The 17,600-nt window shown below is 37.5% G+C and overlaps 4 non-coding genes across 4 annotated transcripts; all 4 read right to left on the bottom strand.

Moving 5' to 3' along the window:
- Window positions 1–5,520: 5,520 nt before the first annotated feature.
- Window positions 5,521–5,593, bottom strand: trnar-ucg (transfer RNA arginine (anticodon UCG)). The gene has a single exon. It is a non-coding gene; the product is annotated as a tRNA-Arg (tRNA).
- Window positions 5,594–12,663: 7,070 nt separating this feature from the next.
- On the bottom strand, window positions 12,664–12,736 carry trnar-ucg (transfer RNA arginine (anticodon UCG)). Its single transcript has one exon. It is a non-coding gene; the product is annotated as a tRNA-Arg (tRNA).
- Window positions 12,737–13,802: 1,066 nt separating this feature from the next.
- trnar-ucg (transfer RNA arginine (anticodon UCG)) lies at window positions 13,803–13,875 on the bottom strand. Its single transcript has one exon. It is a non-coding gene; the product is annotated as a tRNA-Arg (tRNA).
- A 1,191-nt stretch (window positions 13,876–15,066) lies between these two features.
- Window positions 15,067–15,139, bottom strand: trnar-ucg (transfer RNA arginine (anticodon UCG)). Its single transcript has one exon. It is a non-coding gene; the product is annotated as a tRNA-Arg (tRNA).
- Between the last annotated feature and the right edge of the window lie 2,461 nt (window positions 15,140–17,600).

Genomic DNA, 17,600 nt, shown 5'->3' with positions numbered 1-17,600 from the left:
ACCCTGTCGTTCTCAACCAACATCATGGCGGTGGCCCGTTCCTGTAGGTTCATGCTTACAACATCCGCTAGAGTACGACCCTTCACACAGGAAGCAACGCAGGTCCTAATCCAGGCACTTGTCATCTCCCGTCTGATTACTGCAACTCGCTGTTGGCTGGGCTCCCTGCCTGTGCCATTAAACCCCTACAACTTATCCAGAACGCCGCAGCCCGTCTGGTGTTCAACCTTCCCAAGTTCTCTCACGTCACCCCGCTCCTCCGCTCTCTCCACTGGCTTCCAGTTGAAGCTCGCATCCGCTACAAGACCATGGTGCTTGCCTGCGGAGCTGTGAGGGGAACGGCACCTTTCCTTCAACCTCAGGCTCTGATCAGGCCCTACACCCAAGCAAGGGCACTGCGCTTATCCACCTCTGGCCTGCTCGCCTCCCTACCATTGAGGAAGTACAGTTCCCGCTCAGCCCAGTCAAAACTGTTCTGCTCTGGCCCCCAATGGTGGAACAAACTCCCTCACGACGCCAGGACAGCGGAGTCAATCACCACCTTAGGAACACCTGAAACCCCACCTCTTCAAGGAATACCTAGGATAGGATAAGTAATCCCTACCACCCCCCTTAATGATTTAGACATCATTGTACAGACTTTCCACTGGATGTCATGAATTCAACAACAGACATCAAAGTTGTGAACCTGTCCGAATGAGGCAAGCTAGTGATTTTTAACAAGTACAAAGATACTCTTTCCTTCAATCTTGCAATACAGATTCAGACACAATAATTCTCAGGCCTTGCAGTCTTAGATTATTAAAGTTGAACAACAATGTCCAAGCTATTCAAAGCAATAAGACCAATGCATTTTTTGGGAAATTGCAAACGTGTACAAATTAGCTGAGCCAATGAAATTAAACGACCCTATTTGACATCATACAGACTTTGCTGTATGAACCTGCCCGAATGAGGAAAGCTCGTGATTTTTAACAAGTACAAAGATACTCTTTCCTTCAATCTTGCGATGCAGATTCAGACACAATAATTCTCAGGCCTTGCAGTCTTAGATTATTAAAGTTGAACAACAATGTCCAAGCTTTTCAAAGCAACAAGACCAATGCCTTATTTAGGGGAATTGCAAACATGTACTAATTAGCTGAGCCAATGAAATTAAACGACCCTTTTTGACATCATACAGACTTTGCTGTATGAACCTGTCCGAATGAGGAAAGCTAGTGATTTTAACAAGTACAAAGATACTCTTTCCTTCAATATTGAGATTCAGATTCAGACACAATAATTCTCAGGCCTTGCAGTCTTCGATAATAAAAGTTGAATAACAATGTCCAAGCAACAAGACCAATGCCTTATTTCGGAAATTGCAAAGATGTTTAAATCAGCTGAGCTAATGAAATTAAACAACCACGAAGGGACTCGAACCCTCAATCTTCTGATTCGAAGTCAGATGCCTTATCCATTAGGCCACGCAGTCTATATTATACATCCCTAATTGACATTATACAGACTTTGCTATGCAACAACAGACATCAAAGTTGTGAACCTGTCCGAATGAGGAAAGCTAGTGATTTTAACAAGTACAAAGATACTCTTTCCTTCAATATTGAGATTCAGATTCAGACACAATAATTCTCAGGCCTTGCAGTCTTCGATAATAAAAGTTGAATAACAATGTCCAAGCAACAAGACCAATGCCTTATTTTAGGAAATTGCAAAGATGTTTAAATCAGCTGAGCTAATGAAATTAAACAACCACGAAGGGACTCAAACCCTCAATCTTCTGATTCGAAGTCAGACGCCTTATCCATTAGGCCACGCAGTCTATATTATACATCCCTAATTGACATTATACAGACTTTGCTATGCAACAACAGACATCAAAGTTGTGAACCTGTCCGAATGAGGCAAGCTAGTGATTTTTAACAAGTACAAAGATACTCTTTCCTTCAATCTTGCAATACAGATTCAGACACAATAATTCTCAGGCCTTGCAGTCTTAGATTATTAAAGTTGAACAACAATGTCCAAGCTATTCAAAGCAATAAGACCAATGCCTTATTTTGGGAAATTGCAAACGTGTACAAATTAGCTGAGCCAATGAAATTAAACGACCCTATTTGACATCATACAGACTTTGCTGTATGAACCTGTCCGAATGAGGAAAGCTAGTGATTTTTAACAAGTACAAAGGTACTCTTTCCTTCAATATTGCGATGCAGATTCAGACACAATAATTCTCAGGCCTTGCAGTCTTAGATTATTAAAGTTGAACAACCATGCCCAAGCTTTTCAAAGCAACAACACCAATGCCTTATTTCGGGAAATTTCCAACATGTACGAATTAGATGAGCTAATGAAATTAAACGACCCTATTTGACATCATACAGACTTTGCTTAGCAACAACAGACATCAAAGTTGTGAACCTGTCAGAATGAGGCAAGCTAGTGATTTTTCACAAGTACAAAGATACTCTTTCCTTCAATCTTGCGATGCAGATTCAGACACAATAATTCTCAGGCCTTGCAGTCTTAGATTATTAAAGTTGAACAACAATGTCCAAGCTTTTCAAAGCAACAAGACCAATGCCTTATTTAGGGGAATAGCAAACATGTACTAATTAGCTGAGCCAATGAAATTAAACGACCCTATTTGACATCATACAGACTTTGCTGTATGAACCTGTCCGAATGAGGAAAGCTAGTGATTTTAACAAGTACAAAGATACTCTTTCCTTCAATATTGAGATTCAGATTCAGACACAATAATTCTCAGGCCTTGCAGTCTTCGATAATAAAAGTTGAATAACAATGTCCAAGCAACAAGACCAATGCCTTATTTCGGGAAATTGCAAAGATGTTTAAATCAGCTGAGCTAATGAAATTAAACAACCACGAAGGACTCGAACCCTCAATCTTCTGATTCGAAGTCAGACGCCTTATCCATTAGGCCACGCAGTCTATATTATACATCCCTAATTGACATTATACAGACTTTGCTATGCAACAACAGACATCAAAGTTGTGAACCTGTCCGAATGAGGAAGCTAGTGATTTTTAACAAGTACAAAGATACTCTTTCCTTCAATCTTGCAATACAGATTCAGACACAATAATTCTCAGGCCTTGCAGTCTTAGATTATTAAAGTTGAACAACAATGTCCAAGCTATTCAAAGCAATAAGACCAATGCCTTATTTAGGGAAATTGCAAACATGTACAAATTAGCTGAGCCAATGAAATTAAACGACCCTATTTGACATCATACAGACTTTGCTCTATGAACCTGTCCGAATGAGGAAAGCTAGTGATTTTTAACAACAAGTACAAAGACACTCTTTCCTTCAATCTTGTGATGCAGATTCAGACACAATAATTCTCAGGCCTTGCAGTCTTAGATGATTCAAAGTTGAACAACATTGTCCAAGCTTTTCAAAGCAACCAGACCAATGCCTTATTTAGGGAAATTGCCAACATGTACGAATTAGCTGAGCTCATGAAATTAAACGACACTATTTGACATCATACAGACTTTGCTTAGCAACAACAGACATCAAAGTTGTGAACCTGTCCGAATGAGGAAAGCTAGTGATTTTTAACAAGTACAAAGATACTCTTTCCTTCAATCTTGCGATGCAGATTCAGACACAATAATTCTCAGGCCTTGCAGTCTTAGATTATTAAAGTTGAACAACAATGTCCAAGCTTTTCAAAGCAACAAGACCAATGCCTTATTTAGGGGAATTGCAAACATGTACTAATTAGCTGAGCCAATGAAATTAAACGACCCTATTTGACATCATACAGACTTTGCTGTATGAACCTGTCCGAATGAGGAAAGCTAGTGATTTTTAACAAGTACAAAGATACTCTTTCCTTCAATATTGCGATGCAGATTCAGACACAATAATTCTCAGGCCTTGCAGTCTTAGATTATTAAAGTTGAACAACCATGCCCAAGCTTTTCAAAGCAACAACACCAATGCCTTATTTCGGGAAATTGCAAACATGTACGAATTAGATGAGCTAATGAAATTAAACGACCCTATTTGACATCATACAGACTTTGCTTAGCAACAACAGACATCAAAGTTGTGAACCTGTCAGAATGAGGCAAGCTAGTGATTTTTCACAAGTACAAAGATACTCTTTCCTTCAATCTTGCGATGCAGATTCAGACACAATAATTCTCAGGCCTTGCAGTCTTAGATTATTAAAGTTGAACAACAATGTCCAAGCTTTTCAAAGCAACAAGACCAACGCCTAATTTAGGGTAATTGCAAACATTTACTAATTAGCTGAGCCAATGAAATTAAACGACCCTTTTTGACATCATACAGACTTTGCTGTATGAACCTGTCCGAATGAGGAAAGCTAGTGATTTTAACAAGTACAAAGATACTCTTTCCTTCAATATTGAGATTCAGATTCAGACACAATAATTCTCAGGCCTTGCAGTCTTAGATAATAAAAGTTGAATAACAATGTCCAAGCAACAAGACCAATGCCTTATTTCGGGAAATTGCAAAGATGTTTAAATCAGCTGAGCTAATGAAATTAAACAACCACGAAGGGACTCGAACCCTCAATCTTCTGATTCGAAGTCAGATGCCTTATCCATTAACGCAGTCTATATTATACATCCCTAATTGACATCATACAGACTTTGCTATGCAACAACAGACATCAAAGTTGTGAACCTGTCCGAATGAGGAAAGCTAGTGATTTTTAACAAGTACAAAGATACTCTTTCCTTCAATATTGAGATTCAGATTCAGACACAATAATTCTCAGGCCTTGCAGTCTTCGATAATAAAAGTTGAATAACAATGTCCAAGCAACAAGACCAATGCCTTATTTTAGGAAATTGCAAAGATGTTTAAATCAGCTGAGCTAATGAAATTAAACAACCACGAAGGGACTCAACCCTCAATCTTCTGATTCGAAGTCAGACGCCTTATCCATTAGGCCACGCAGTCTATATTATACATCCCTAATTGACATTATACAGACTTTGCTATGCAACAACAGACATCAAATTTGTGAACCTGTCCGAATGATGAAAGCTAGTGATTTTTAACAAGTACAAAGATACTCTTTCCTTCAATCTTGCAATGCAGATTCAGACACAATAATTCTCAGACCTTGCAGTCTTAGATTATTAAAGTTGAACAACAATGTCCAAGCTATTCAAAGCAATAAGACCAATGCCTAATTTCGGGAAATTGCAAACGTGTACAAATTAGCTGAGCAAATGAAATTAAACGACCCTATTTGACATCATACAGACTTTGCTGTATGAACCTGCCCGAATGAGGAAAGCTCTGGATTTTTAACAAGTACAAAGATACTCTTTCCTTCAATATTGCGATGCAGATTCAGACACAATAATTCTCAGGCCTTGCAGTCTTAGATTATTAAAGTTGAACAACAATGCCCAAGCTTTTCAAAGCAACAAGGCCAATGCCTTATTTCGGGAAATTGCAAACATGTTAAAATCAGCTGAGCTAATGAAATTAAACAACCACGAAGGGACTCGAACCCTCAATCTTCTGATTCGAAGTCAGACGCCTTATCCATTAGGCCACGCAGTCTATATTATACATCCCTAATTGACATTATACAGACTTTGCTATGCAACAACAGACATCAAAGTTGTGAACCTGTCCGAATGAGGCAAGCTAGTGATTTTTAACAAGTACAAAGATACTCTTTCCTTCAATCTTGCAATACAGATTCAGACACAATAATTCTCAGGCCTTGCAGTCTTAGATTATTAAAGTTGAACAACAATGTCCAAGCTATTCAAAGCAATAAGACCAATGCCTTATTTTGGGAAATTGCAAACGTGTACAAATTAGCTGAGCCAATGAAATTAAACGACCCTATTTGACATCATACAGACTTTGCTGTATGAACCTGTCCGAATGAGGAAAGCTAGTGATTTTTAACAAGTACAAAGGTACTCTTTCCTTCAATATTGCGATGCAGATTCAGACACAATAATTCTCAGGCCTTGCAGTCTTAGATTATTAAAGTTGAACAACCATGCCCAAGCTTTTCAAAGCAACAACACCAATGCCTTATTTCGGGAAATTGCCAACATGTACGAATTAGATGAGCTAATGAAATTAAACGACCCTATTTGACATCATACAGACTTTGCTTAGCAACAACAGACATCAAAGTTGTGAACCTGTCAGAATGAGGCAAGCTAGTGATTTTTCACAAGTACAAAGATACTCTTTCCTTCAATCTTGCGATGCAGATTCAGACACAATAATTCTCAGGCCTTGCAGTCTTAGATTATTAAAGTTGAACAACAATGTCCAAGCTTTTCAAAGCAACAAGACCAACGCCTTATTTAGGGGAATTGCAAACATGTACTAATTAGCTGAGCCAATGAAATTAAACGACCCTTTTTGACATCATACAGACTTTGCTGTATGAACCTGTCCGAATGAGGAAAGCTAGTGATTTTAACAAGTACAAAGATACTCTTTCCTTCAATATTGAGATTCAGATTCAGACACAATAATTCTCAGGCCTTGCAGTCTTCGATAATAAAAGTTGAATAACAATGTCCAAGCAACAAGACCAATGCCTTATTTCCAAAGATGTTTAAATCAGCTGAGCTAATGAAATTAAACAACCACGAAGGACTCGAACCCTCAATCTTCTGATTCAAGTCAGACGCTTTATCCATTAGGCCACGCAGTCTATATTATACATCCCTAATTGACATTATACAGACTTTGCTATGCAACAACAGACATCAAAGTTGTGAACCTGTCCGAATGATGAAAGCTAGTGGTTTTTAACAAGTACAAAGATACTCTTTCCTTCAATATTGAGATTCAGATTCAGACACAATAATTCTCAGGCCTTGCAGTCTTCGATAATAAAAGTTGAATAACAATGTCCAAGCAACAAGACCAATGACTTATTTCGGGAAATTGCAAAGATGTTTAAATCAGCTGAGCTAATGAAATTAAACAACCACGAAGGGACTCGAACCCTCAATCTTCTGATTCGAAGTCAGACGCCTTATCCAGTAGGCCACGCAGTCTATATTATACATGCCTAATTGACATTATACAGACTTTGCTATGCAACAACAGACATCAAAGTTGTGAACCTGTCCGAATGAGGCAAGCTAGTGATTTTTAACAAGTACAAAGATACTCTTTCCTTCAATCTTGCAATACAGATTCAGACACAATAATTCTCAGGCCTTGCAGTCTTAGATTATTAAAGTTGAACAACAATGTCCAAGCTATTCAAAGCAATAAGACCAATGCCTTATTTTGGGAAATTGCAAACGTGTACAAATTAGCTGAGCCAATGAAATTAAACGACCCTATTTGACATCATACAGACTTTGCTCTATGAACCTGTCCGAATGAGGAAAGCTAGTGATTTTTAACAAGTACAAAGATACTCTTTCCTTCAATATTGAGATGCAGATTCAGACACAATAATTCTCAGGCCTTGCAGTCTTAGATTATTAAAGTTGAACAACCATGCCCAAGCTTTTCAAAGCAACAACACCAATGCCTTATTTCGGGAAATTGCCAACATGTACGAATTAGATGAGCTAATGAAATTAAACGACCCTATTTGACATCATACAGACTTTGCTTAGCAACAACAGACATCAAAGTTGTGAACCTGTCAGAATGAGGCAAGCTAGTGATTTTTCACAAGTACAAAGATACTCTTTCCTTCAATCTTGCGATGCAGATTCAGACACAATAATTCTCAGGCCTTGCAGTCTTAGATTATTAAAGTTGAACAACCATGCCCAAGCTTTTCAAAGCAACAAGACCAATGCCTTATTTAGGGGAATTGCAAACATGTACTAATTAGCTGAGCCAATGAAGTTAAACGACCCTATTTGACATCATACAGACTTTGCTGTATGAACCTGTCCGAATGAGGAAAGCTAGTGATTTTTAACAAGTACAAAGGTACTCTTTCCTTCAATATTGCGATGCAGATTCAGACACAATAATTCTCAGGCCTTGCAGTCTTAGATTATTAAAGTTGAACAACCATGCCCAAGCTTTTCAAAGCAACAACACCAATGCCTTATTTCGGGAAATTGCAAACATGTACGAATTAGATGAGCTAATGAAATTAAACGACCCTATTTGACATCATACAGACTTTGCTTAGCAACAACAGACATCAAAGTTGTGAACCTGTCAGAATGAGGCAAGCTAGTGATTTTTCACAAGTACAAAGATACTCTTTCCTTCAATCTTGCGATGCAGATTCAGACACAATAATTCTCAGGCCTTGCAGTCTTAGATTATTAAAGTTGAACAACAATGTCCAAGCTTTTCAAAGCAACAAGACCAATGCCTTATTTAGGGGAATTGCAAACATGTACTAATTAGCTGAGCCAATGAAATTAAACGACCCTTTTGACATCATACAGACTTTGCTGTATGAACCTGTCCGAATGAGGAAAGCTAGTGATTTTAACAAGTACAAAGATACTCTTTCCTTCAATATTGAGATTCAGATTCAGACACAATAATTCTCAGGCCTTGCAGTCTTCGATAATAAAAGTTGAATAACAATGTCCAAGCAACAAGACCAATGCCTTATTTCGGGAAATTGCAAAGATGTTTAAATCAGCTGAGCTAATGAAATTAAACAACCACGAAGGACTCGAACACTCAATCTTCTGATTCGAAGTCAGACGCCTTATCCATTAGGCCACGCAGTCTATATTATACATCCCTAATTGACATTATACAGACTTTGCTATGCAACAACAGACATCAAAATTGTGAACCTGTCCGAATGATGAAAGCTAGTGATTTTTAACAAGTACAAAGATACTCTTTCCTTCAATATTGAGATTCAGATTCAGACACAATAATTCTCAGGCCTTGCAGTCTTCGATAATAAAAGTTGAATAACAATGTCCAAGCAACAAGACCAATGCCTTATTTTAGGAAATTGCAAAGATGTTTAAATCAGCTGAGCTAATGAAATTAAACAACCACGAAGGGACTCAAACCCTCAATCTTCTGATTCGAAGTCAGACGCCTTATCCATTAGGCCACGCAGTCTATATTATACATCCCTAATTGACATTATACAGACTTTGCTATGCAACAACAGACATCAAAGTTGTGAACCTGTCCGAATGAGGCAAGCTAGTGATTTTTAACAAGTACAAAGATACTCTTTCCTTCAATCTTGCAATACATATTCAGACACAATAATTCTCAGGCCTTGCAGTCTTAGATTATTAAAGTTGAACAACAATGTCCAAGCTATTCAAAGCAATAAGACCAATGCCTTATTTTGGGAAATTGCAAACGTGTACAAATTAGCTGAGCTAATGAAATTAAACGACCCTATTTGACATCATACAGACTTTGCTGTATGAACCTGTCCGAATGAGGAAAGCTAGTGATTTTTAACAAGTACAAAGGTACTCTTTCCTTCAATATTGCGATGCAGATTCAGACACAATAATTCTCAGGCCTTGCAGTCTTAGATTATTAAAGTTGAACAACCATGCCCAAGCTTTTCAAAGCAACAACACCAATGCCTTATTTCGGGAAATTTCCAACATGTACGAATTAGATGAGCTAATGAAATTAAACGACCCTATTTGACATCATACAGACTTTGCTTAGCAACAACAGACATCAAAGTTGTGAACCTGTCAGAATGAGGCAAGCTAGTGATTTTTCACAAGTACAAAGATACTCTTTCCTTCAATCTTGCGATGCAGATTCAGACACAATAATTCTCAGGCCTTGCAGTCTTAGATTATTAAAGTTGAACAACAATGTCCAAGCTTTTCAAAGCAACAAGACCAATGCCTTATTTAGGGTAATAGCAAACATGTACTAATTAGCTGAGCCAATGAAATTAAACGACCCTATTTGACATCATACAGACTTTGCTGTATGAACCTGTCCGAATGAGGAAAGCTAGTGATTTTTAACAAGTACAAAGATACTCTTTCCTTCAATATTGCGATGCAGATTCAGACACAATAATTCTCAGGCCTTGCAGTCTTAGATTATTAAAGTTGAACAACCATGCCCAAGCTCAAAGCAACAAGACCAATGCCTTATTTCGGGAAATTGCAAAGATGTTAAAATCAGCTGAGCTAATGAAATTAAACAACCACGAAGGGACTCGAACCCTCAATCTTCTGATTCAAGTCAGATACTCTTTCTTATCCATTAGGCCACGCAGTCTATATTATACATCCCTAATTGACATTATACAGACTTTGCTATGCAACAACAGACATCAAAGTTGTGAACCTGTCCGAATGATGAAAGCTAGTGATTTTTAACAAGTACAAAGATACTCTTTCCTTCAATCTTGCGATGCAGATTCAGACACAATAATTCTCAGGCCTTGCAGTCTTCGATTATAAAGTTGAACAACAATGTCCAATGCTTATTTCAAATTGCAAAGATGTTTAAATCAGCTGAGCTAATGAAATTAAACAAACGAAGGACTCGAACCCTCAATCTTCTGATTAGTCAGACGCCTTATCCATTAGGCCACAACTCTAATTATACATCCCTAATTGACATTATACAGACTTTGCTATGCAACAACAGACATCAAAGTTGTGAACCTGTCCGAATGATGAAAGCTAGTGATTTTTAACAAGTACAAGTACAAGATACTCTTTCCTTCAATCTTGCGATGCAGATTCAGACACAATAATTCTCAGGCCTTGCAGTCTTAGATTATTAAAGTTGAACAACAATGTCCAAGCTTTTCAAAGCAACAAGACCAATGCCTTATTTAGGGGAATTGCAAACATGTACTAATTAGCTGAGCCAATGAAGTTAAACGACCCTATTTGACATCATACAGACTTTGCTGTATGAACCTGTCCGAATGAGGAAAGCTAGTGATTTTAACAAGTACAAAGATACTCTTTCCTTCAATATTGAGATTCAGATTCAGACACAATAATTCTCAGGCCTTGCAGTCTTCGATAATAAAGTTGAATAACAATGTCCAAGCAACAAGACCAATGCCTTATTTCGGGAAATTGCAAAGATGTTTAAATCAGCTGAGCTAATGAAATTAAACAACCACGAAGGGACTCGAACCCTCAATCTTCTGATTCTCAGACGCCTTATCCATTAGGCCACGCAGTCTATATTATACATCCCTAATTGACATCATACAGACTTTGCTATGCAACAATAGACATCAAAATTGTGAACCTGTCCGAATGAGGAAAGCTAGTGATTTTAACAAGTACAAAGATACTCTTTCCTTCAATATTGAGATTCAGATTCAGACACAATAATTCTCAGGCCTTGCAGTCTTCGATAATAAAAGTTGAATAACAATGTCCAAGCAACAAGACCAATGCCTTATTTCGGGAAATTGCAAAGATGTTTAAATCAGCTGAGCTAATGAAATTAAACAACCACGAAGGGACTCGAACCCTCAATCTTCTGATTCGAAGTCAGACGCCTTATCCATTAGGCCACGCACTCTCTATTATACATCCCTAATTGACATTATACAGACTTTGCTATGCAACAACAGACATCAAAGTTGTGAACCTGTCCGAATGAGGCAAGCTAGTGATTTTTAACAAGTACAAAGATACTCTTTCCTTCAATCTTGCAATACAGATTCAGACACAATAATTCTCAGGCCTTGCAGTCTTAGATTATTAAAGTTGAACAACAATGTCCAAGCTATTCAAAGCAATAAGACCAATGCCTTATTTTGGGAAATTGCAAACGTGTACAAATTAGCTGAGCCAATGAAATTAAACGACCCTATTTGACATCATACAGACTTTGCTGTATGAACCTGTCCGAATGAGGAAAGCTAGTGATTTTTAACAAGTACAAAGGTACTCTTTCCTTCAATATTGCGATGCAGATTCAGACACAATAATTCTCAGGCCTTGCAGTCTTAGATTATTAAAGTTGAACAACCATGCCCAAGCTTTTCAAAGCAACAACACCAATGCCTTATTTCGGGAAATTGCCAACATGTACGAATTAGATGAGCTAATGAAATTAAACGACCCTATTTGACATCATACAGACTTTGCTTAGCAACAACAGACATCAAAGTTGTGAACCTGTCAGAATGAGGCAAGCTAGTGATTTTTCACAAGTACAAAGATACTCTTTCCTTCAATCTTGCGATGCAGATTCAGACACAATAATTCTCAGGCCTTGCAGTCTTAGATTATTAAAGTTGAACAACAATGTCCAAGCTATTCAAAGCAATAAGACCAATGCCTTATTTCGGGAAATTGCAAAGATGTTTAAATCAGCTGAGCAAATGAAATTAAACAACCACGAAGGGACTCGAACACTCAATCTTTTGATTCTGTCAGACGCCTTATCCATTAGGCCACGCAGTCTATATTATACATCCCTAATTGACATTATACAGACTTTGCTATGCAACAACAGACATCAAAGTTGTGAACCTGTCCGAATGATGAAAGCTAGTGATTTTTAACAAGTACAAAGATACTCTTTCCTTCAATCTTGAGATTCAGATTCAGACAAAATAATTCTCAGGCCTTGCAGTCTTCGATAATAAAAGTTGAATAACAATGTCCAATGCCTTATTTTAGGGAAATTGCAAAGATGTTTAAATCAGCTGAGCTAATGAAATTAAACAACCACGAAGGGACTCGAACCCTCAATCTTCTGATTCGAAGTCAGACGCCTTATCCATTAGGCCACGCAGTCTATATTATACATCCCTAATTGACATTATACAGACTTTGCTATGCAACAACAGACATCAAAGTTGTGAACCTGTCCGAATGAGGCAAGCTAGTGATTTTTAACAAGTACAAAGATACTCTTTCCTTCAATCTTGCAATACAGATTCAGACACAATAATTCTCAGGCCTTGCAGTCTTAGATTATTAAAGTTGAACAACAATGTCCAAGCTATTCAAAGCAATAAGACCAATGCCTTATTTTTTGGGAAATTGCAAACGTGTACAAATTAGCTGAGCCAATGAAATTAAACGACCCTATTTGACATCATACAGACTTTGCTGTATGAACCTGTCCGAATGAGGAAAGCTAGTGATTTTTAACAAGTACAAAGGTACTCTTTCCTTCAATATTGAGATTCAGATTCAGACACAATAATTCTCAGGCCTTGCAGTCTTAGATTATTAAAGTTGAACAACCATGTCCAAGCTTTTCAAAGCAACAACACCAATGCCTTATTTAGGGAAATTGCCAACATGTACGAATTAGATGAGCTAATGAAATTAAACGACCCTATTTGACATCATACAGACTTTGCTTAGCAACAACAGACATCAAAGTTGTGAACCTGTCAGAATGAGGCAAGCTAGTGATTTTTCACAAGTACAAAGATACTCTTTCCTTCAATCTTGCGATGCAGATTCAGACACAATAATTCTCAGGCCTTGCAGTCTTAGATTATTAAAGTTGAACAACAATGTCCAAGCTTTTCAAAGCAATAAGACCAATGCCTTATTTTGGGAAATTGCAAACATGTACTAATTAGCTGAGCCAATGAAATTAAACGACCCTTTTGACATCATACAGACTTTGCTGTATGAACCTGTCCGAATGAGGAAAGCTAGTGATTTTTAACAAGTACAAAGATACTCTTTCCTTCAATATTGAGATTCAGATTCAGACACAATAATTCTCAGGCCTTGCAGTCTTCGATAATAAAAGTTGAATAACAATGTCCAAGCAACAAGACCAATGCCTTATTTCGGGAAATTGCAAAGATGTTTAAATCAGCTGAGCTAATGAAATTAAACAACCACGAAGGGACTCGAACCCTCAATCTTCTGATTCGAAGTCAGACGCCTTATCCATTAGGCCACGCAGTCTATATTATACATCCCTAATTGACATTATACAGACTTTGCTATGCAACAACAGACATCAAAGTTGTGAACCTGTCCGAATGATGAAAGCTAGTGATTTTTAACAAGTACAAAGATACTCTTTCCTTCAATCTTGCGATGCAGATTCAGACACAATAATTCTCAGGCCTTGCAGTCTTCGATAATAAAAGTTGAATAACAATGTCCAAGCATGCCTTATTTCGGAGCAAAGATGTTTAAATCAGCTGAGCTAATGAAATTAAACAACCACGAAGGGACTCGAACCCTCAATCTTCTGATTCCAACATGAAGTCAGACGCCCTTTATCCATTAGCCAAGTCTATATTATACATCCCTAATTGACATTATACAGACTTTGCTATGCAACAACAGACATCAAAGTTGTGAACCTGTCCGAATGAGGCAAGCTAGTGATTTTTAACAAGTACAAAGATACTCTTTCCTTCAATCTTGAGATTCAGATTCAGACACAATAATTCTCAGGCCTTGCAGTCTTCGATAATAAAAGTTGAATAACAATGTCCAAGCTTATTTCGGGAAATTGCAAAGATGTTTAAATCAGCTGAGCTAATTTAAACAACCACGAAACTGAACCCTCCAATCTTCTGATTCGAAGTCAGACGATCCATTAGGCCATGAGTCTATATTATACATCCCTAATTGACATCATACAGACTTTGCTATGCAACAACAGACATCAAAGTTGTGAACCTGTCCGAATGATGAAAGCTAGTGATTTTTAACAAGTACAAAGATACTCTTTCCTTCAATCTTGCGATGCAGATTCAGACACAATAATTCTCAGGCCTTGCAGTCTTAGATTATTAAAGTTGAACAACAATGTCCAAGCTTTTCAAAGCAACAAGACCAATGCCTTATTTAGAGGAATTGCAAACATGTACTAATTAGCTGAGCCAATGAAATTAAACGACCCTTTTTGACATCATACAGACTTTGCTGTATGAACCTGTCCGAATGAGGAAAGCTAGTGATTTTAACAAGTACAAAGATACTCTTTCCTTCAATCTTGAGATTCAGATTCAGACACAATAATTCTCAGGCCTTGCAGTCTTCGATAATAAAAGTTGAATAACAATGTCCAAGCAACAAGACCAATGCCTTATTTTAGGAAATTGCAAAGATGTTTAAATCAGCTGAGCTAATGAAATTAAACAACCACGAAGGGACTCGAACCCTCAATCTTCTGATTCGAAGTCAGACGCCTTATCCATTAGGCCACGCAGTCTATATTATACATCCCTAATTGACATTATACAGACTTTGCTATGCAACAATAGACATCAAAGTTGTGAACCTGTCCGAATGAGGAAAGCTAGTGATTTTTAACAAGTACAAAGATACTCTTTCCTTCAATATTGAGATTCAGATTCAGACACAATAATTCTCAGGCCTTGCAGTCTTCGATAATAAAAGTTGAATAACAATGTCCAAGCAACAAGACCAATGCCTTATTTTAGGAAATTGCAAAGATGTTTAAATCAGCTGAGCTAATGAAATTAAACAACCACGAAGGGACTCGAACCCTCAATCTTCTGATTCGAAGTCAGACGCCTTATCCATTAGGCCACGCACTCTATATTATACATCCCTAATTGACATTATACAGACTTTGCTATGCAACAACAGACATCAAAGTTGTGAACCTGTCCGAATGAGGCAAGCTAGTGATTTTTAACAAGTACAAAGATACTCTTCCTTCAATCTTGCAATACAGATTCAGACACAATAATTCTCAGGCCTTGCAGTCTTAGATTATTAAAGTTGAACAACAATGTCCAAGCTATTCAAAGCAATAAGACCAATGCCTTATTTGGGAAATTGCAAACGTGTACAAATTAGCTGAGCCAATGAAATTAAACGACCCTATTTGACATCATACAGACTTTGCTGTATGAACCTGTCCGAATGAGGAAAGCTAGTGATTTTTAACAAGTACAAAGGTACTCTTTCCTTCAATATTGCGAAGCAGATTCAGACACAATTTCAGTCTTAGATTATTAAAGTTGAACAACCATGCCCAAGCTTTTCAAAGCAACAACACCAATGCCTTATTTCGGAAATTGCCAACATGTACGAATTAGATGAGCTAATGAAATTAAACGACCCTATTTGACATCATACAGACTTTGCTTAGCAACAACAGACATCAAAGTGTGAACCTGTCAGAATGAGGCAAGCTAGTGATTTTAACAAGTACAAAGATACTCTTTCCTTCAATCTTGAGATGCAGATTCAGACACAATAATTCTCAGGCCTTGCAGTCTTAGATTATAAAAGTTGAACAACAATGTCCAAGCCAATAAGACCAATGCCTTATTTCGGGAAATTGCAAAGATGTTTAAATCAGCTGAGCAAATGAAATTAAACAACCACGAAGGGACTCGAACACTCAATCTTTTGATTCGAAGTCAGACGCCTTATCCATTAGGCCAGCAGTCTTATTATACATCCCTAATTGACATTATACAGACTTTGCTATGCAACAACAGACATCAAAGTTGTGAACCTGTCCGAATGTCTAGTGATTTTTAACAAGTACAAAGATACTCTTTCCTTCAATCTTGCGAAGCAGATTCAGACAAAATAATTCTCAGGCCTTGCAGTCTTTAATAAAAGTTGAATAACAATGTCCAATGCCTTATTTTAGGAAATTGCAAAGATGTTTAAATCAGCTGAGCTAATGAAATTAAACAACCACGAAGGGACTCGAACCCTCAATCTTCTGATTCGAAGTCAGACGCCTTATCCATTAGGCCCACGCACTCTATATTATACATCCCTAATTGACATTATGCAGACTTTGCTATGCAGTCAAAGTTGTGAACCTGTCAGAATGAGGCAAGCTAGTGGTTTTTAACAAGTACAAAGAACTCTTTCCTTCAATCTTGCAATACAGATTCAGACACAATAATTCTCAGGCCTTGCAGTCTTCGATAATAAAATTTGAACAACAATGTCCAACGCTATTCATTGCCAATGTTTATTTTGGGAAATTGCAAACGTGTACAAATTAGCTGAGCCAATGGAAATTAAATACATCCCTAATTGACATCATACAGACTTTGCTGTATGAACCTGTCCGAATAGGGAAAGCTAGTGATTTTTAACAAGTACAAGGTACTCTTTCCTTCAATATTGCAATTCAGATTCAGACACAATAATTCTCAGGCCTTGCAGTCTTAGATTATTAAAGTTGAACAACCATGCCCAAGCTTTTCAAAGCAACAACACCAATGCCTTATTTCGGGAAATTGCCAACATGTACGAATTAGATGAGCTAATGAAATTAAACGACCCTATTTGACATCATACAGACTTTGCTTAGCAACAACAGACATCAAAGTTGTGAACCTGTCAGAATGAGGCAAGCTAGTGATTTTTCACAAGTACAAAGATACTCTTTCCTTCAATCTTGCGATGCAGATTCAGACACAATAATTCTCAGGCCTTGCAGTCTTAGATTATTAAAGTTGAACAACAAAGTCCAAGCTTTTCAAAGCAATAAGACCAATGCCTTATTTTGGGAAATTGCAAACGTGTACAAATTAGCTGAGCCAATGAAATTAAACGACCCTTTTTGACATCATACAGACTTTGCTGTATGAACCTGTCGAATGAGGAAAGCTAGTGATTTTAACAAGTACAAAGATACTCTTTCCTTCAATATTGAGATTCAGATTCAGACA

Source organism: Oncorhynchus masou, unplaced genomic scaffold, assembly GCF_036934945.1.
Source record: "Oncorhynchus masou masou isolate Uvic2021 unplaced genomic scaffold, UVic_Omas_1.1 unplaced_scaffold_2693, whole genome shotgun sequence".
Lineage (NCBI taxonomy): Eukaryota > Metazoa > Chordata > Actinopteri > Salmoniformes > Salmonidae > Oncorhynchus > Oncorhynchus masou.
Note: the sequence above shows the minus strand (reverse complement) of the source record. Positions and strands in the feature narration are given on the sequence as shown.